Genomic DNA, 6512 nt, shown 5'->3' with positions numbered 1-6512 from the left:
ACGCTCGGGCGGACCCGCCGGGGCGGACCGGGCTCCTGGGCCCCGGGCCCTCGAGGAATCGGCGCCGCGGGCACAGCCGTGCCCCGAGGCTGGGGAGCGGCTCCGGGCCTGCAAGTCGGCCGGGTCAGCCCTCCCCCAGGGCCCGGGCCTCCCCTTCGGGCCGGGTCCTGGCCCCCGCCCCTGCCCGGGGGTCCCTCCGGCGGCCACGCTGACTCAGCGCAAACCGAGCCGCGGCGGGCCGGCGGGCGGGCCGGCGGGCCGGCGGGGAGGGGGGCGGGCCGGCGGGCGGGCCGGCGGGCCGGCCCGACCAGGCGCCCGGGGGCAGCAGTTCCGCCCGCCCCTCCCTCCGGCCCGCCCCGCCCCCGGGAAGAGGTCTGGAGTCGGGAGCCGCGGCCCCGGCGCAGCAGCGCTCGGGAACCCCGAGAGAAGCAGGCGGGAGCGCGCGGCCGAGCCCAGGCGCGGGATGACAGCCCTCGGCGTGCGGGTGGGCGAGAGCCCGGTGGGGGGGTGTGGAGGGGCCCGGCCGGGGTCCGGGGGGGGAAGTCGCCCAGGGCGCGGTCTCCTCGAGGTCCTGCGGCACCGAGGCTCCCAAACGGCTAGGGAGGAGTGTTGTGCTTCTCTTTGGGGTCCGCAGTGTTCATCCCTTAGGTGCACCAGAGGGGTCCCTCCTGTTAAAAGGGGGCGCATCTGGAGCGGAGGATGAACGGAATCCACTCGTAAAAATGAGCCTCGCCTTGTCACACGAGGAAGAATCTCTGCGGAAGCCAGAACTTTCCTGGGCGGGGGCAGCAAGACCATCTCCCCTCCCAAAACTGATTTTGGGGGGCGGGCAAGGGGGTGGACTCGCTGGGGCACGCGGAAACCTCAGGACAGGCTGTAGAGAGGGGAGGGGCCCGCCTCGCAGAGATGGCGTTTCTCCTTAGAATGATGCGAGGGGTCCATCCGCACCCCCACCCCCCGGGCGTGCGGCTCTCCGCTGCCCTGCGCCGAGCTTCCCTAGCGGACGCGTCCCGCCTCCTTACCTCCCGACTGGACGGTCGGGACGGTGAGAGCGGCCCGCAGCCTCTGCCTGCAAGTGCTCGGCGCCCCGCAGCGCAGATTCCGGGGCTGATCCCGCTGCGCCCACTTTGTAGATGCGGTGACCGAGGCTCAGGTGCAGTAACCCGCCCGTGGCGGCCGGCTCAGCGATAGAATCCAGTCGAACCAGACTTCTGGGCCCGAACAGGAGAAACTCCACCCACAGGCCGTGCCCCAAGCCCCTTGTGGCCGGGACACCGCAACCCTAGAGCCGGATGCAGCGCGTTCCTCTCGTTCTGGGCATAATCTGGAGTCCCGGCCGAGCCGCCTCCGGGACCGGCAGTGAGGAGGGTGGGAGCTGGTGCGGTCCCGCCTTCGGGAGCCGACGGCCCTGCGGGGGGGAGACGTGCACACCGGGATTTAGGAGCGATTTGGGGAAGCGAGTGCTAGATTAAGAGGTGAAGAAACTGCGGCAGGATTAACGGGGGTGGGGAGGGCAGGAGAGCAGCCAGGTAAACAGACTTGACCTTTCAGTGAAAGAAGGGGGGCGGGGCTGATGCTTAGGAGCACTTAACCGCCTGCCTGGGACTGTTCTAAGCGGTTGGGGTGCTTAGGTCTCCTTTCGGCTCCCCCCGGGGGGCCAGGAAGCAGGTACTGTTATCTTCAGGGGGTAAATAGCTCGCCGGAGGCCAAAGAGCTAAAAGGCAAGCGTGCTGGCTCCCGGTGCCCTGCGGTCACGCAGGCGGAGCGGGCTTACTCTTTAGGAGACTGTAGAGGAGATTTCCAGCTGAAGAGGGGGTGGGTCTGACCTGGGCCTGGGCTGAGTGGGCACTGGGAAGGGGGGGCGGGGGGGCAAGCGCAGGGGCGCGGGGCGGGGGCTTGATGTGGAGAAAAGTAGTGAGCAGCCCAAAGTGTCCACTGCTTAGGGGTTGACGGGATCAGATGGGGTGCTGGGTTCCAGAGGAAGACGAGACCTTGGCATTGGCCTCAGTGGCCCAGGAGTGCCAAGTGACACTGTTCTACAGGTCACTACTAATCATTCGGGGCTCTGGATGAAAAAGGGAAATGCTTCCATTTTTCTTTTTTTTTTTTTTTTTTCAGTGGAGATGGTCCAGGCCCTAAGAGATTTAAGTGATTTGCCCAAGGTCACAGAGCTAGAGGCTGGTGGGTCAGGGGCAGGGCTAGACTGCCCTCATACCCTCCGGTCCACGGACCTTCCACTGACCACGCTGCTGCCCAGCTGCCCTCCGGGAGAGGATTTCAGGCCCTGGATCACTGGAAGTTCACAGAGGTGCTGGCAGCCCGGGTGTGGGGCAGTGGTGAGGAAGGAGGACTCCCGAGTTACCTTATTACTGTTACGAATATTAATCAGGAACTGCTTCTGTGCTGGGCACCTTTATATACATGATCTCACTTAATCCTTGGGAGTTTTACTGGTGTCAGAGTTTGAATGATGCCCTCCTTTGGGGTGGGAGGGGGAAAATGACCTGATGTCAGCTGTCTTTTCCTGATCCCAGTGTGATGTCTGAGGGCCTGGAGATTAAAGTTCACTGTGTGTGCAGGACAGGTGGGGCTGAGGGTAGGATGGCATGTGCTGTTTCTCCAGACAGCGTGATGTCTGAGGTCAAAAGGCCTCTGGGTGCTGCATTCTTGTGACTTGTTGCCTGCGTCTGGGGTTTTCCCATCCTAGAAATTTATCAACCTGTAGGGAGTTATAACCTCCGGGTGCCTTCATGGCTACTCTTTCCTGCAGGGATCACTAACTCCTGCTACAAAATGTAACTACGGAACGGTAGATGAGAAAATAAGGGTCAAGGAGGTTAAGAAACCTCGCAAAGACAAACACCTTTATGGTTTGTAGTCACAGAGATTTCAAAGTTCCCTTGGTTTGTTTCTTAGTAGAGCCGTTCTTTCCTAATGAAATCCAGTACAGACTCTTAGATTCCCAGTGGCTCCAGCAGGTAAGAGGGACCTGTTGTGGTTGAAGTGAGGGGCCGGGTGCTGACCCCCTGCCCCCTGCTTTAGCACCTGGAGGCCTCAAGGAGACAAGGGGATGCGGTTTGAGAACCAGAGCCCAGACTCCCCGCCTGAGTGTTCTTTACAGCGCCCCCGACTGCCTTTGCCTCTGGTCTGAGTCGGGTCCCGAGCCCTTGGGCGTCCCTCTGGCCACTCCAGCCCTTCTCACCACGTACTGAGCCCCTCCCACGAAGGCCCCAGTGGGTACTCACCGGCTGTGTGCATCCCCCCCCCCCACTACACATGATACAGTTGTCGGGCAGCTGTGCCAGGCTTTACTGTGATCTCGGTGAATGCTCTTGGGCTGGTCCCCTGACCTGTGTGTGACAGTTTCCCTTTTTACATACCCCGCCCCGTCGCCCCCCCACCCGCCCGCCATGGAGCACCTACTCCACCAGACTCAGGTTTAAGAGTGAGACAGGACCCTAACTAGGCAGACGTGCTGAAAGCAAGCCGGATCCATGAGGATCCCGGGGCCTCCCGGGAGCTTGGCTCTGTTTTCTGCCCCTCACCGAGAGGGGTGGCCCAGACCGCCTCTGGAAGCCTCCACTTGCACGTGGCATAGGGCTCACCCCCAGAGTCCCCTTTCGGTTTGCTTCCCAGCAGTGACCGTCACGCATGAGCTGTGTGCTTTGCTTACCTCCCAAACTGGGGCGTGACCTGGGCTGCTTCCACACACACTGTAAAGGGCGTAAGTTATGACTGGGCAGGAGATGGTTTAAAGGGAGCTTCAGATGGAAGTGACAGCGGCTGCAAACTCGGCCTCGTGGCTCTTGAGCACGGCACTGGCACCGGGTGCTGGGGACACGGTCCTGCCCTCCCACTATGAATCAGACAGGAATGGAAAACTTGTCAGAACGGTTCCTGACGGAGAGTGACCGGAGGGGTCCGTTCTGGGTTGAGTGGGCAGGACAGACCTCTCCCAGGAGGCGATGTTTCAGCTGAGACATGAAGAATGGAGAAAGGGGGGCAGCCGGGAGAAGAGCCTCTCAGGTGGAGGGACCAGTAGGTGTGAGGAGGGAAGTTCTAGGCTTGTCCTAGGCATGCGAGGTGGCCGGGAGGATGCCCTGGGAGGGCTTGTGGGCCGTCTAAGGAGTTTTACCCTTTGAAGCATTCCTTTTGCTTCCGGGTTGGGGGTTGGGGACGGTGGCTTGGGGGTGTCCCGGGGCTGTGAGAAGGGACACCTCACTGGACGCTTGGCCCAGCTTGTCAGGAGAGAGGATTGGGTGTACTTTTGTGGGGCCGAAACCATAGGCTGAAGGGGAGCCTCGGGGACTCCCCCGCCCAGAAGCTTCTAGAACAGACAGCGGTGCCATGTCCTGGGCGGAGTACAGGCTGAGCCAGACTGAAGGGCAAAGTGCAAACATCACTGCGCACTGAAGAAAAGTGCAGAAAAAGCTGGGTGCAGATTAGAATGAAGCTGGGGAAGACCAGGGGCCAGAAGAGGGAGCTGTGTAACCTTCACTGGTGTGCTAATAATGTCTAGTGCAGTATTCTTGTTTTGCATACAAAGAAACCAAGGCTGGCTGCTAGCTCAAGGTCACATCTGCCAAGCCAGACAGGTTTGCTGACTTCAGAATGGACCAAGATTTGCCTGTCAATACAATTGGGTTTCTTACGCATTATAAAGATCATTAAAGAAAGGTCAGGGAACTCTTTGCCCAGTGAATAACTAGATCCACAGGCAATGCTTATAGGTCTCGAATGGAGGACGGATGCGGAACAGGTAGGATGGGAGGAGGGTCCCCCCCGCCCCACCAGGAGGTGGGTCTGTGCTGTGACTAAGGTGGGCTTCCCGGGCATCCTGGGAGACCGAAGCAGAAACCGTGGCTGTCGGAAGCTACAAGGTGTGCTCTGGGTCTTCCCTGAGGAGGCTGGTGGGCTGTGGCGGGGGCCCTCCCTCATGCTGCCCCGTGCTGTCTTCCAGGCCCAGAAGCTGCTGGCCCAAAGGAGGCCCCGCCGGCCCTTCTTTGAACCCTCCATCCGGGCCCTCATCATCTTGTGTGCCTCCCTGGCCGTGGTCCTCTCCTCCCTCTCCATCTGCGATGGCCACTGGCTCCTGGTCGACGACCGTCTCTTCGGGCTGTGGCACTTCTGCACCACCTCCAACCAGGCTGAGCTGCACTGCCTCCGAGACCTGAGGCAGGCCCACGTGCCCGGGCTAGCCTCGGGCATGGCTGTGGCCCGCAGCGTGGCCACCTTGGCCGTGGTGGTCGCCATCTTTGGCCTGGAGCTCCTCATGGTGTCCCAGGTGTCCGAGGACGCCCACTCGTGGCACAAGTGGGCCGTGGGCTCCGCCCTCTTCCTCCTCGCGTCCATCCTCTCCTTCGGGGGCCTCCTGAGCTTCCTGACTCTCCTTAGGAACGAGGTCACGCTCATGGGCCTCAGCCTGACGTTCTGGAGCGAATACACGGCCTCCTTCCTCTTCTTCCTGAACGCCATCAGCGGCCTCCACATCAACAGCATCAGCCGGACTGACAGCGTCACGTACCCCTGGGGCCTGCCTGCAAAATTTTAGGCCCCCCTGCGAGGGCACTGAGTTCTACCAGAAAGTGTGGTCAAGATGGGACTTCTCCAACATGTGACATTCGAACTGCCGCCTCTTGGCCTTGGGGTGGTCGGGCCAGTGGCCTTTGCAGCCCAGAGGCCAGGTGGGTGCCTCCGAGCCACCAGCTGCACCAGCTTAGCCACGTTATTAGGATGTTGACTTCACAAGAAGAAACATTTTAAAACCTATTCTTGAGTCCTTCCTGGGATGGGAATAGATGTGGAAGCAGCTCAGGTAACCGGTGCTCAGGCTGGCTGCACAGCCAAGTACATTTCACGCCTGTTTTGTTGACTCTGCTGGGATATGGGCTGCAGGGCCCCTGAGGCCCCCGGGCTTGCTAAGAGTGAATCGCCTGTCAGCGAAGGGTGTCCAGTCAGTGCCGAGGACTTGCTTCACCAGCTCAAAGGGCCTCGTGCAGATTCCCTGCTTTAGCTTTGGTCACGTCAGGGAGGCAGCTGCTGGGGTGCAGAAGCTTTTCAGACCGTTTGACTTTATTTGAGCCCTGCCCTTTGTCGGGGGGACCCCGTAATCCCTGGATAACCCCAGCTTCCAGCAGCTGGCGGTGCCTCGGGACTCCCCCTGTCAATCCCGCCTGAAGCCCTTCCAGGAGGGCCCGCCTGGCTTGGTAAGCGTGGGCAATCCATCTTTGGTAAGGGCCAGACAGCCTCAGGGTACCATTTTTATCCTAGAGCACACTTCAAAGGGCACGTATCTGGAGCTGCTGGACTCCAGGGGGTACTGGGGACTGGCCCGACCTCAGGTAATGATTAACAACCACCCTGGATGCAGAGGCCTGCAGGTGGAGGGGACCAGGAACCGGTGGAGATTTCCACCCTTGCTGGCCACTTTACACTTCTGTGCACCAAACTGGCCTCTTTCCGGTCCCTTTTCTGCCCAGTAGGTGGGTTTTTGCCCTCAGCCCATTTCATTC

General features: G+C 60.8%; 1 pseudogene; it reads left to right on the top strand.

The window, feature by feature from the left end:
- Positions 1 to 3457: 3457 nt before the first annotated feature.
- LOC149747071 (voltage-dependent calcium channel gamma-like subunit pseudogene) lies at positions 3458 to 5697 on the top strand (annotated as a pseudogene).
- The last annotated feature ends 815 nt before the right edge of the window (positions 5698 to 6512 follow it).

The sequence above is a fragment of the Delphinapterus leucas genome, chromosome 16, assembly GCF_059928025.1.
Source record: "Delphinapterus leucas isolate spDelLeu-1000000601 "Yukka" chromosome 16, BTC_Dleu_Yukka2, whole genome shotgun sequence".
NCBI lineage: Eukaryota > Metazoa > Chordata > Mammalia > Artiodactyla > Monodontidae > Delphinapterus > Delphinapterus leucas.
The sequence above is the reverse complement of the archived record's forward strand: the minus strand, read 5'-3'. Positions and strand labels throughout refer to the sequence as shown.